Source organism: Pseudopipra pipra, chromosome 3 (genome assembly GCF_036250125.1).
Source record: "Pseudopipra pipra isolate bDixPip1 chromosome 3, bDixPip1.hap1, whole genome shotgun sequence".
Lineage (NCBI taxonomy): Eukaryota > Metazoa > Chordata > Aves > Passeriformes > Pipridae > Pseudopipra > Pseudopipra pipra.
In genome coordinates this window covers 31918910-31933196 of record NC_087551.1, presented here as the reverse complement: position 1 = coordinate 31933196, position 14287 = coordinate 31918910, and the positions used below count along the sequence as shown (strand labels likewise).

General features: G+C 51.9%; 1 long non-coding RNA gene across 1 annotated transcript in view; it reads right to left on the bottom strand.

Annotated features, from left to right (window-relative positions):
- Window positions 1-14287, bottom strand: part of LOC135411206 (uncharacterized) — a 35274-nt gene that overhangs the window by 17016 nt on the left and 3971 nt on the right. The window contains exon 2 of the long non-coding RNA XR_010429044.1: window positions 12291-12384. This is a non-coding gene — a long non-coding RNA (uncharacterized LOC135411206). The remainder of the gene's footprint in view (window positions 1-12290; window positions 12385-14287) is intronic.

Here is a 14287-nt window from a genome sequence, read left to right as displayed (position 1 = left end):
TCCATGCAAACTCCATCCAGCTTCTGTGAACACGCTTACCCTCTGGCAGAGGCACCCATTGCTTGAGCCAGCTCTCAAAGCGCATTTGAGTTTGAAGGGGTGGTTTGTACGCTTCAGCACCAGGCTCAACCAGCACAGCCATGAGAGGATTCCCCATGTAGAAAATGGCACCAAGTCTGCATGAAAAGGAAGGTAGCTCAGTTCTGCTCTTGACAGCCTTCTGCAGAGGTCTGGCACGGCTCTGAAGGACTCCTGTGGGCACCTTCCCATTGACCTCCTGGAGGACTTGCCAGCTTCAGTGGGCTCTCCTCCTGAAGAGCAGCTGTGAGGTCTGGTGGAGACTGGGTCCTCTTTCTCCTGCTGTCATGAAAGCTCATTCAAGGACTGATGTTTACTCTATGCTTGTAGCTTACCCTCAATGAGTGGTTTAACTTCAGCCACAAAAAAGGGTAGGCATCCTCCACCTCTTCTCTAAATCTTCACTTGTTATCTATCCAGCACCAGATAAGGGACCCATTCAAGAAGTCTTCCCATCTGATTCTCATAGGCAGGAATGATGTAATCCACCTTTCTGATTGACTCCCAGTTCTGCAAAGTTAGGAGCCTCCATGGCGCAACTAAACAACTGCATTTCCCATCAGGAAGTGATAGGAGCCTGCTGCCTTCCATCAGCCAAACGGCAGGTCTGTGTGAACAGCAGGTTAAGCTGTTCACAGCTTATTTGAGCAACTGACAGCTTGCTGGTGTTGTGTCATGTATCCTGCAAGGCTATTCACTTTTTGAAACAGGCAATATGATGTGGTGTCTAGACAACACGGTGATGTCAGAAGAATCACTGTTCATCAATTTTCAGCAATGCCCTCGTCAGCCCACAAAGACCAGCTGTGCCTTACCATGTAATGGTGCATGATCTAAAACAGGGCGCTAGAGACATCATCTAGATATATATCTCTGCCAAGAAGGGATACTGCTATCTAACCAGGCCTACAAGTAGCATCTTGGTTTTGGAAATTTCTAGAGAAGGAGACTGTGTGGTTGGAGTTGGAGTGTCTAGCTGGAGGATGGTCACTGGTGGTGTCCCCCATGGTTCAATACTAGTACCAGTATTGTGTAACTTATTCATCAATGACTTGGATGGAGGGACAGCTGTCTCCTCAGTGAGTTCACTAATGACACAAAGCTTGGAGGAGTGGCTGATACCCCAGAGGGCTGTGCAGCCCTTCAGAAGGACCTTGACAGGTTGGAGAGATGGACAGAGAAGAACTGTCTGAAATTCCACAAAGGCAAATGCAGGGTACCCTGCACCTGGGTAAAAATAACCCCATGTACCAGTACAGACCGGGCACTGACCTGCTGGAAAGCAGCTCTGCAGTGAAGGACCTGGGGGATCTGGTGGACAACAAGCTGTCCATGTGCCAGCAGTGTGCCCTTATGGACAAGAAGGCCAGTGGTATTGTGAGGTGCATTAGGAAGAGCATTTCAAGCAGGTCAAGGGAGGTGATCCTGCCCCTCTACTCAGCCGTGGTGAGGCCACATCTGCAATGCCTTGTCCAGTTCTGGGCTCCTCAGTGCAAGAGAGACATGGAGCTCCTGGAGCAGGTCCAGTAGGAGGGCAAAAAAGATGATGAGGAGACTGGAGCATCTCTCTTATGAGGACAGGCTGAAGCAGTTGGACCTGTTCAGCCTTGAGAAGAGATGACTAAAAGGGCACCTCATCAATGTATGTAAGTATCTGAAGGAAGGTGCCAAGAGGATGGATCCAGGCTCTTCTTCGTGGTGCTGAGCAATAGGACAAGAGGCAATGGGCAGAAACTGATGCACAGGAAATTCCACTGAACATGAGGAAGAACTTTAATGTATGGGTGACCACACACTGGAACAGATTGCTCAGACAGGTTGTGGGGTCACCCTCACTGGAGATATTCAAGAACCATCTAGATGCAATCCTGTGCCATGTGCTCTAGGATGACCCTGCTTGAGCAGGGAGGTTGGACCGGATGACCCACTGTGGTCCCTTCCAACCTGACCCATTCTGATTCTGTGATTGTGTGGTCCCTGCAAGACATTCTGCCTTAAGAGGACAGGAGCCCTTAAGGGCTTAAGGAGCTGAAAAGGTTTTCTGGATGTCTAATATTATATCTCCTGTAGATGGGGAACAACCCATTCAGTTTCTTTTTCAGTCACATTTTACAAATCTGAAGGTTGCCACATTTTCCCTTTCCTCCTCTCATAAGCAGACTAAACAAATGAAGTTCTTTCAACCTTTACTCATAGGCTGTGGTTACTGGTCTGCTGATCATCTTTCATGGACTCTAATAGGTGTAAGCTTTTCTCGAACTGTATTGCCCAAACTGGATATATCCAGAAAGTATGAGGCTTTCCTAATACTGCGTAAAGTGGAATGATTGCAGCACACATGGTGCTTATGGCACTTTTGTTTATATAGCCTAGTAGCAGTGTTTGTTTTTCTTCATATCTATGTGTCACCGAGTCCCTCGGTAATGACACACATGACCTCAATGACACCAATGCATTTTCCAAAGGCCTTGTTGCCCCGCTTGTATATGCATACAGCAAATTATCCTGCTGTGTGTCGCTTGCATTTGCCCTTACGAATTGCATCCTGTTTAAATCCATATCGCCAGTGTCACACTCTGCCTGAACTCCCTCCTGAGCTCCAAAGTGTCTGCAACCACCACATGGTCAATCAATGTCAGCAAAAAAATCAACATGAGCTGGCAGTGTGCACTTGCAACCCAGAAAGCCAATCAAATCCTGGGCTGCATCAAATGCAGGGTGGCCAACAGATTGAAGGAGGTGATTCTCCCCCTCTACTCTGCTCTTGTGAGACCCTACCTGCAGTACTGTGTACCGTTCTGGTGTTCCCAAGGTAAGAAGGACATGGAACTGTTGAAGCAAGTCCAGAGAAGGGCCACAAAGTTGATGAGAGGACTGAAGCACCTCCCCTATGAATACAGACTGAAAAAGTTGGGGCTGTTCCACTCAGAGAAGAGAAGGTTGCATGGAGACATCGTAGCAACCTTCCAGTATTTGAATAGGGCCTACAGGAAAGCCAAAGAGGGACTCTTCATTGGGAACTGTAGTGATGAGGATGAGGAATAATGGGTACAAATTGAAAGAGTGGAAATTTATGCTAGATATTATGAAGAAATTCTTTACTGTGAGGGTGGTGAGACACTAGAACAGGTTGCCCAGGTCCATTGTGGATACCCCAACCTTGGCAGTGTTCAAAGTCAGGTTGGACAAGGCCTTGAGCAACCTGGTCTAGGGGGAGGTGTCCCTGCCCATGCCAGGGAGGTTGGGTCTACATGATCTTTATATCCATTCCAACCCCTTAACATTCTATGATTCTATGAAATGTAATATGCATCTTTGAAAACAACACCCAGGCTGATCATAGAAGTACATCACAGCATTAGAGTCAGGACACATCTCCCTCGTCTCCTCCAACCCTGTTGTAGAAGGAAATTAGGCTGTTGCCAAATCCAATCCTCTTCCCCTTTACCTTGCTATCTTGGTCAGCCTTACAAATAGGGTGTCTGCTCTAGGACCCTTGTTGGTGATGAAAGCAGCCTGACAGTTCTGATGTCCAGTGGCTCCATTTCCTTTACTTGTTTAAAAACGGGTACTATCCTTCTGCCTTTTTTTCCTAGTCAGCTAGAACCTCACCCCTTCTTAAAATAATTACTACCACATTTAAGACAGTTTCAGCCAGGATTTCTGCAGAGCCAGATAATCTAAAAGGAAGGGAGACATACATCTGAGGTCACTGAGAAAAGGATGAGGGAACCAGTGACTCTGCCCCATTTGGGGGGCACATGGCTCCAACCTCTCTGCCTGGCTCAGGGAGCCCACAGGTGCGAGTCCAGCACCTCCTGCAGGATGAGGAGCACACGTGAGCCTGCAGACAGCATCCTGCAGCATCTGGCCTGTTTACATAGCAGGGAGCTTTTGTTAACATCAAGAGGTTGGCCAATGAAGGGAAATTTTACAATTACACCACACAGCTCTGTTGACTCAAAAGGAAGAGTTAGCTTCAAAGCAAAGCAGGCTCCACGTAGTCAGGCTCACGTAGTCCAGCCAGCTGCACAATGAGGCATTTCAGTGGAAGGCTGGGAGTCTGCTGGATGGATGCAAGACATTCACACGGGGCAGATAGCAGGTCTCGCTAGGCAGCTGGCAAACGGGCAGCTCCTAGGAGCCAGAGAGCGCCCTGGGAAAGGGGCAGGCAGAGCAGGGAACAAAGGCTGCTGGGTGGCTGCGGGTGTGATGCTGATCAGCATCCTCTCCATCAGGCAGGAGCTGGCAGCTGCCTTTGGTACCCTGGACAAACAGGCCACCGAGTTCCCAGGCTCCTTGAGGGATGCGACAGCACTTTCCCAAAGTGCAGTTTTGCGCATCAGTGAAGGAGCTGCCCCGGCGTTGCCCCCCTGCCCCAAACTGCACTATTTTCCATTTTTTTTCCTAGACAGGATCAGCCCAATTCTTTGGGGAATGCTTTTGCCTTGTCCTTACCTTTAGCTATGAATGATTTTATTCTTTGCCCTGCTTTTTGGTCCAGCGGTTTTCCCAGCTGAGCACTGAGCAAGGCAAGGAGAGGGAAACACTACACCCAGCTCTCAGTCACTTCTCCCCTGCCCACTGCAGAGCCAGGCAGCCCTGCACACGATCAATTACAGGGGACGGAAATGCCCCGTGCCCCATATCCGGTGGGGCTGAGTGATGACAGCCCACTAATCATTTCCAGAATTTGTGACTGGAATTAAAGGGCTGGGTTTTCCTTCGGTGAATGTGGGCAGGGTAGCTGGGGGAAGGGAGCAGCCCCTGTTTGGGTAGGGAAAAGGCAAAGCTTTGCAGAGTATTGCTGTGCCACTGCAGCAATTCAAGCACTGACCAGCTGAGAGATGATTTATGAGCTTATGGGACAGCCACAGATGTCTTATGATAGTGAGCAGTTACAGCTTTGCCAGACACCAGTCTTCCCTCCCACCCATCACATACAGCATCTCCACTTCCAGCATCCACATGTCCCTTCCCAGCTTCTTAAGCTCTTGGGAGAAAGCAGGTCCTGCCTCCACTCTGCCAGCCCTACCAGGTGATCAATGCCGCCTGCTCGCCTGCTTTCCCAAGTGACTGCTCGCTCCTTCCCTTCTCACCTACTTGTGCCAGGGAGAGGCTTCCCACATACCTCCTCCAAACCTCTTTCTTCACCGTGGTGATTTAGAGCATAGGGAGACTGGTCACTTGCTTTATCCCAGCTGTAAACTTGCCTCACTGAATTCCTTGGTGTTCTCCAGATCCCTGGTTGTTGCTTGGCTGCCTGCTCTGGGGGATGTACATCTTTGGAAGGAGCCATCTTTTGTGGTTTTGCATCTCAGCAGGACACAGAAGCACACAAGGAACTCTGCTTGCACAAAGTGTACTTGGTCAAAGATGCTTCTACTTGGTCAAAAATCAGCTCCTGCACTCCAGACACTAGGCATGGCCCTGTGGTGCAGGACACCAAAGGCAAAAAGTCTTTTATTATTACTTATTTCACCATGAGACAAGCACTCCACAAGAGAAACAAGGCTGTGCTTGCTGACCCGGCTCATTGGCTTTAAGTCCTTCATCAAAAAGCAGCCCCAAGAGGCCCTCTGGGATGCTGCCCTTCCTAAGAAGAGACCAGAACTGTTTTCCCTTGGGAACGAGGCATTGCCCAAATTTTCTCCCATGCTCCTTTTAGGGGCTTCTCACATCTTTGTCTGAAGATACAAGTCTGGTCTATACAGTAGGGAAAACCCCCATGGTCTTACCATATACCCCCATCCTGGGCCCCAGCTGTGAAGCTCTTCTGAAGGCAAAGTCCTGTGGAGACAAGCTGGAGAGAGCTGTGGAAAGGGAAGCCAGCAAGAGGGTGGGATGCCTGGAGGCTGCAAAGAAACTTTTAAATAATTGTGTCAGAGGAAGAAGAGATTGGGCTGTGGAATAGAAAATGAGCTGTCTACAGAGCATGTGCAGGACAGGCTGGAAGCCTTGGGAGCCTCCTGAAAGGCGGTGGCCAGCTCCCACAAGAGGGACATCATATACCCTCGTGTCAGTGCTACACACAGAGCTTTGGCAGCAAGCCCATGTATTTTGGGATGAGCCCCAATGCCTGACTTCCAGATAAGGATTTACAGAGATTACTTGCTCCTAATTTCAAAACACTGTAGATGTAACATGTTTCCAAACTTCAGGTGGCCACTTTTCCCCAAGCTGCCACCGGCAAGGTTGGGACATCCTTTAGCAGAGCTCATCAGCACGGGAAACACCTCCTCCCCTGCATAGCCTGCCAAAGGCTGGGTTTGACAACCTTCTGCAGACCCCATCTGCCCCAGCCAGGCGAGGAGGATGTTTGTAGAGAGCCTGGGATGAAATCAAAATCTTGGAGGTCTCTTATTCCTCTTTGCAGCCTCAGAGTCAAGCTCAGTGCCCTCCTCGGATCCACTTCATGAGCGCTGCTGTTTGATGTGAAATCTCCATCCAGCGCTCAAGGCTGGAGATAGATACAATTAACAGGTTTCATGCAGTAACCAAGATAAAAGGAGGAGTCAGTTGGATGCCAGGCCAAGCCCTGCCCGGGACCAAGCCAACACACACATTTGGGAGAACAAACATGTATCAAGAGTGGGATTAATTCCACAGTCTTACTTATCACCACTCTCCCTCCCTGCCTCTCAGGGAGGTGCACTTCCTGTCTCAGCGCCAGGCTGCACGTACAGAAGAAGGGCTCTGATAAAGGCTTGGCTAGGGATCCCAGGCAGCACACTCCCATCTCCATACCCTGGCTGCCTTCACCAGGCTCGGTGCCCCCTCCCAAGCCTGGCAGGCAGGGCAGAGCAGGAGGGTGGCAGCAGCCCATTTGTGCCTTTTACCTGCACCCATAGGACCTGCTCTGAATTCGTGCCAGCTCCTTGCAGGTGACCTGTGTGATGCAGCTTGCTGGTTAATGGGGCCAAGCAGAGCTGGGGGATGCTAGGGTGCTGAGGCAATGCTGTATAGCTTCCAGGAGCAGAATGGTATTTGTGGAGGGTCTGAGTGATGGCGGGTCTTGGCAGGTGATGTGGAGGAGAGAGGACCCAGATCAGCTCTTCTCAGATGGAGAGTAAAGCAAGGAGGGACATCAAGGACCGAGTTGAGGTATCACATGCTGGGTTTGACAGGTCTGCAGTTGCATACTGAGGCACAGGGGTGCTTGTAAATAGGGATGTGTTTGCTCTGTTCCAACTGCCAGGGCCACACTGAGGGAAGCTTCCTCCTTCCAAAGCCTTTAGTCCCACTTCAATACATCCCTGAGCTCGCAGTAGAGCTGGCTGCCTGAACTAACAGGCCTGAGCTCCTGAAAAAGTGGAGATGGTGAGGGGTAGGGGAATCTAGACCTCCCCTCTGCAGGGTACCTCCCCCAGGCAGCCCCATCTCCTGCACCCTTCCCTGGCTCCTGATGGGCCGCATCTCTTGTCACCCCACAGTCACCTCCTCCACCACTGGCCACCAAGAGTCGAGTCTATTGGTGTTGTTTGGATCAGCCCGTTTCAGGCTGATCCATCCAGGGATGCTACTGAGGAACTGGTAACAAAGGAAACCCCCTATCACCGCCCAAAGATTCTCCACACGCTCCAAGAGCAAAATCCTTCTGGTTTGCAAGCAAGATGCAGCCACTTTTGAGCTTCTTCAGCAGACAGCACCCTGTGTTCACCCTCCCAGCACCCCACCAAGGGGTTAGGTTGGTACCAAAACAATGAGAAGGTAGTACATCGCCAATGTCTAAAGAGCCCCACAGCCTTCTGAAACCCCTCACGCTCTGCATGCCTGCAAACCTGTGCAAGCACCAGCCGTGCTGGGACTGCAGCTTGCAGAAGAGGGCTTGGATCTTAAGGAGAACTTGAACAGTGTTAAAATCTTGGGAGACAAAAGACCAGGCTTAGATGTAAGGAAGAGAGAAAGTTTGTAACCAACTCAGGGTAAGCAGCTGGTGGGAGGACAGGGAACGTGCTCCAAGGGATGTCATGGTGCAAGGTCTGCACAGATACAGCAGTTCCTGTATGCAGTGTGCAGTGAGCTCTGGGAGCAGCAGCAGGAAAGGGTTTCAAACGTGAGTCAGGTGGATGCTTACTTAGAGGAAGGAAATGGTCCAGAGGACAAACCAAGCAGGCAGGTGGAGAGAAGAGCCACCACCTCCTCTCCTGAACCACTGCTGTGGTTCTCACACACTATGGGTTCCTGCAGGAGGAATCAGCAGCATTACCTAGAGGAAGGGATTCACTCCACCTGCCCAGCTCAGATCAACAGAAATGGGGGAGCTCCTTAGCATGCTGTTTAACAGAACATAGCAGCCTAGATACTCAGCTTGTGAACACGTTCTAAAATACCCTGCCCACCACGCGCCCCTTGCCCTCCAGTGACATCTGTGTGTGTACTCAGAACATTCACAGGGGCAGCCCTGACAGTGTGCAGTACTAGGTGTGGAGACGAGGCGCAGCGACTGAGACAAGCCAGTGAGCTGCCCAGTGCAAAAATTCCCTGTAAGAATTTATGGCAAATTTCTTGACTCCATTGGCATCTCCCTCAAACACACAACAGGGTACGGATGGAGAGGAAGGGCTCTTGGGCTAATAGGGTGTTTGTCCCAGAGAGCATATGTGCTGTCCTTGCAAATGGCACAGCATGCTGCAAAGGACACTCTACCAGTCACGAAGGATGTACCCAACGTAGCATTAAATCCAGCTGGCTTGAGTGCCAAGAGCAACAAAACTCTAGTCCCACAGACTTCAATGAGTCATTTACCCCCAGCATGGAGCCTGGACCATGTCCTTGTGATGACTAACTATTGGCACTGTTAGTTCTGAGGTGCCTATATATGTTCTATACCTGCCCAGCTTCCAACCTTTCCAAGAGAAAAGTCATCCCACACACAAATAGCCACTAGTGCTGTCCCGCACAAGTCCTGACCTCTGTTGCCTGCCCTTGCTTTGGCTGACGGGCAGCATCACTGGGCTGCAGTTCTCCCTTCCCTGGTGTTGTGGCCAGTTATAGAATCATAGGATTGTAGTCTGTAGGAACTATGACTCTATCCCAAGACAACAATGATGGCAGAAGTTTTTATAATGCACTATGTACAAGTAGTGATGCTGGTTGCCACCCTCAGTTCATGGCCCAGAGCACCTCTCCTTTCTAGGTCCCTGGCATTTTGCTTTCCTTGTCAGGGCAGACTATGCCAAGCACTGGGTATTTAAAAAGACTCACTCCCAGTCAGTACAAGTTTTCCTTGGCCATCCCAGTCCCACTGGCTGGTGGGCACCTCACACAAGCAGCACACACAGTGTATTTGTGTCTGGCCCCAGGTCCTGAGCAGGGTGAGGAAAAGGCTCTTCTGCAGGGTTTGCTTGGTGGTTTCACTCTCCTTGGTCACTGGGAAATAATAATCCATTGGAAAAGTGAAAGAATAAGTACCCCTGTGTCCCCTCTGTTAGCAAACTAACCCCAAAGACACCATGCAGACTGGAGTGGTGAGACACAGGGGACCCTCACAGCTCTTCTTTCTGGGAGACCAGCAGCACAGGAGATCTTGGCCATGTCATGGCTTCCAAAAACCTTCTTCCACCCTGCTTCCCAGTGCCCCTACCACTGCCCCTGCTCCCTTGCTCCCTGCCCCTGCGGGGTCAGCCCAGCTGTGCTCACTGTGCAAGTCAGTCATTTCCTGACATTCAGCACGGTGCAGGGTGACTGGGAGCAGATGTATATGAGCAATCAGAGAAGTGTGGGAGATCTAACACTGCATCCAATAGGACACAGAGAGCGTGTCAGGCAAGGGAAGGGGGGGGGGGGGTGAAGAGAGAAAAGAAAAGGAGAGAAGGAAGGAAAAAAAGAGAGAGAAAAAAATAAACCACAAAAGCAAACCACAGACGGCTCAATACTTTCCATGTGGTGCCTCTAAGGAGGAAATCGCCACCATTTGCTACGTGCAGAGCCGGGTGTCTGCACAGCGGCCGGGAAGAGAAGGGAGCCTGTTTCCCAGGTGGGGAGGAGGGGCTGCCGGAGGAGCTGCAGGCGGGAGGAAGGTGCCGCCCACATCCACGCGGGATGGGGGCGGCGGGGCGAGCTGCAGGTGGCGGGGGTCCCGCCGGCGGTGGAGGCTGTGCTGCAGGGGCGCCTCGGAGGAGCGCCGAGTCAGGCGCTGCCCGGGGATTCGCGCTGCGCCGCTCCTCTTCAGCGCCGTTCCGAACGGGAAGGCAGCCCGGGGGCAGAGCTGCAGTGGCTGCCCGGAGGTCCCGCTCCTGTTCGCCCTCCCAGCGCCGGGGGCTGCGGGAGACCGGCTCCTCACCCAGCAGCATCCTGTCTTGCTGCTTGAGCTGGGGTGCCAGCTGTGACCCCCTCCCCGTGAGGTACCATGTGTGCTTTCTCACCGCTCAGAACGGGGGACAGGGGAGGTGAAGACAAATTTCCCAACCCTCTACTTTTCTTCGAACAGTGTGGTGGGTGGGACGAAGGCTACAATGTCTGCCTCCCTTGCCGTGTCTGCCCCTCTGGCTTCTGCACCCACCAGGGTGCTGCTAGCCTGCCAGGGCAGCTGCCTGCTGCTGCGCCCTCCCTAGGCCTGCTGCCCAGCCCAGCCACCTTTGGGCGCTGCTGCCCCTGTCCTTCGTCCCAGGTGGCAGCCATCTGTGCTGTGGGGCAGGAGATGAGGAAGGATGCTCCTGCCCAAGATCCCTATCTGAGGCATGCCCAGATTGCTGCTTGTGGACAATGGCAGAGGATGCAGAATCTGAGGGAAACTTAAGCCCCCCTGAAATTTTGAGGGCTTATCTTGTGAGATGCTGAGCACCTCAGAAGATAGGGGTCCCCTCTCTCCAACCACTCCTTCCTCACTTTCACCCTCCCCAACACAGCAGATACCCCTTCTTTACCCACAAACTTGTTTCTGGCCTGGTGCCACAAGGTCTTCACCCTGCCCCACGGCACTGATAGTCATGCTGCAAGCAACTGAAGCCCACCCACCCTTGCCGGCCCCTAAACCCAGGGAGGGGTCACTCCTTGTGCCAGCCTTGCCAGGGCAGGGAGAGCCTTGGGTTGAGGGATGGCACCAGCACTTGGATCAGGAGGCAAAGTCCCTGATCAGAGGTGTGCCACAATCACACCTGGGCTTGGCAAGCCAGGGAAAGTCCATAGGCTATAAGATGAGCAAGGTCAGGTTGAGGGCAGGGTTTAGCCTGGGGACCAGAGCACAAGATGTCCTTCCCCCACAGACCTGGGCACCTTAGTGAAAAGCAAGGAGGTCTTTGCTGTGGCCACACTTCTCTCATGCCCAAGCACCTGTCTGCCACAGAGCACATGGGCATGATATCTCATTGGGAAACTCAAATCCAAAGCGTTTCTCCAGCTGTGAGTGGGGACCGCCAGAAAAGCTGGGAAAATACCTTCTGCTGCCTGCAGGAAACACCTCAGCTGTAAACTGTAAAGTCAGCCTGGGTCTGCTCCAGGCTGCTTAAACACCAGCCCAGACCCTTTGAGTGCCTTCCCCATCGTATCTGCGGGTTCACAGCTGCTGAGGAAGCTACAGCCCTCCCAGCCCCTCTCTGGGAAGCCACTACTCTGTCCTGATTTGACCCGTGTCCCTGGGGCTTTGCCTAATCTCGTTTGCACAGATGAGGAACCCTTGGAGTCAACAGATCTGCATCCATGCCAGCTAAAGCACAATCAAGCTTTAGGCCATTGCTCTTCCCTTTGAAAAGACAGGATTAACAGGGCCAAGCAACAGGGAATCCAAATTAACCCTTTCAGAAACTGTCTGCTAAAGGAAAGGCTCAGGATAGGGGACAATATTTTGATGGCTGTGGGGTCTTTGTCATATCCATCAACCATAAAACATAGAGAAGCAAGACAGTGTGTAGTACAACCCATACCATTTTGGCTGGTCGACCCCTTTCCCACAGTCCTGCTCATCCTTGGAAGACCCTATGCAATGGGTGCCATCACCAATTGCAGATTTTTGTGGGGCACACTGGGGTACAGATCATTTGTCAAACCCTTCTGTGATATGCAGAGGAAAGCTTCAGACTGACATACCCAAGTCTCCAGCACTCCACTAGAGAGAGGAGGATGCCTCTCGAGCTCTCAGGAATGTCTCTTGGTTCATCTCCTGACTCACAAGACCCTCTGGCAATTATGCTGTAGGATGCCACAGGAATCAGGATCTTGGGCCCAATCCACCCCAAGGCCCACCCTGATCATTTGCAAAGAGCAGAACTTACCTCCAAACTCCTCCTGACATGTGGTGCTCTCCCCACTGGGATGTCTGATGGTTCCCCTGCAAAGTGTCACAGCTGGAGACTTCTTGTGCAGCTTCTGCAATGAAGAAGGCTGTCAGCCACAGGGTCATGAGGCTGTGTTGTCCTGCTCTGCAGCTGCCAGCCAGCTCCCGCTGCAGGGGCTGTCCAGCTCTGTATTCACCACCTCTGTACTATATGGGCTGTACAATGTGATGAAGAGCTGATGGTGCCTATTGAGGAAGGTCCAGTCCATCTACCTCCTGCAGGATGGGTGACCCCTCACCTTGTGGAGAGCTTGGAAGCAGCCCCAGCAGAACAAGGTGCAAAGCCATGAGATAGTGGCTTGGTTTTTCCTGGGAATGAACGTGGTGCCCAAAGGAGCTAGCAGTCCCCCAGCAAAGTGGGGGGACTTCCAACCTTCCAACGGGGACCCCAATTCGTCTTCTAGGAGGCAGAAGGGGAGGTGGCATTTTCTCCTTGCTAATAGTGAAGGCACAGTGGGGATGATGACACACTATGCTGCCTGGGGGGAAAACACCCACTTCTACTAGGCATCTCTCCCTCTGTTACTTTATTAATTTATTTTTCATTTTCCCTCCTCCTCCTTCTTTCCCCCTAACCCATGAACGAGACTCTCAAAGCTAGAAGAGAGGAGAAAACCAGCACAGCTGCAAATTCAATCAGCAGCGCGCTGGCAGGCAGACACGCACAGCTGGGAGAGGGGAGCACACTCTCACACACACAAAGCAGCACCAAATGGAGCACATGGAAGAAGTCCAGCAGAGGCCAGTGACTCACATCCCTGGCCTCCATCAGCTTCAGACCAAGGAACATCAGTAGATGACTGAGGCTGGCAGGAGATACCACAATGCTGGAGCTATGCTGAGCACCCACAAGCCACCTGAGCACAGGATGGGCAAACTCTCCTGACCTCAGAGGCTGCTTAACACATCTTGGTGACAGATGTAAAGCATCACATTATCTTCTGTGGGTCTGAGTCTAAATATTTATTTCCTTATCCAGGTCCTGACATGTCCCTCCTTCCTTCTTCCTTTGTCAAAAGTGTCTATATCACCAGTGTCAAGAAGTACTTAAATGGGAGACACTGTTTGGTGCCACAGACCCAGCAGAGAGGCAGAATGGAAAGTACAGTTTGCTCCTAGCTGAGTACCAACAAGATGTGGAGAGCCCTTCCCATGGCAGAGGTGGAGAGCAAGGAGGCTGTTGTGAAAACTGCAGCTACACCATGAGCCCCTGTTCTCAGGGTATGCTCTCCCCTCCCTAAACACCCCAGCGGCACAGCAGGGCCTGGGATGGCTGCCAGATTCTCCTTGCTTAGAGGCTATTTAGTCTCCCAGAGAGGAAATAGAACGCTCACAGGAAACTGTCAGCAGAGCAAAACCAGCACCTCTGAGGACATGGAGCACCTTTGCAAAGGGCAGTACTGCTTCCCAGCCCTGCCTACACCCACAGCAGCACCACCATGGCAGGGTCAGCTTCCTTGTCTGTGGCAGCAGTGGTCCATGCCAGGGCACAGCGGTGGGGCAGGAGAGGAAGGAGGGAAAAAGATCCTGCACTGATGCAACATCCATACCCACCTCTCAGTGCATGGTGTTGCAGTGGCTGGTGCTAAGCAGGGACTTCAAGCTTCTTCCATCCTCTGCAACAACTCCACTGCTGCAATGCAGCCCTATGCCATTTGCTATGGCACAGCTATACATCCCAGTGCTGGTCTCCTTGCAGTACAAGTTCCTCCCAGACCCTGGCAGCATCAGTTCTGTTTCGGATGCTGATTCCCCAGCTTGGCAGAACACAGACATGCCACAGAGCACCAGGAGGGTGGCTAGTGAAGCACCATTGCATTGCACTGCAGAAAAATGGGAGAGGATACTGTATAGCCCTGAGCAATGGTACAGCTTTGTCCAGTCCCGCCTGCCCCTGCAGCCCTCATTTTCTGCCATTTCCTCTTGCACAGCCAC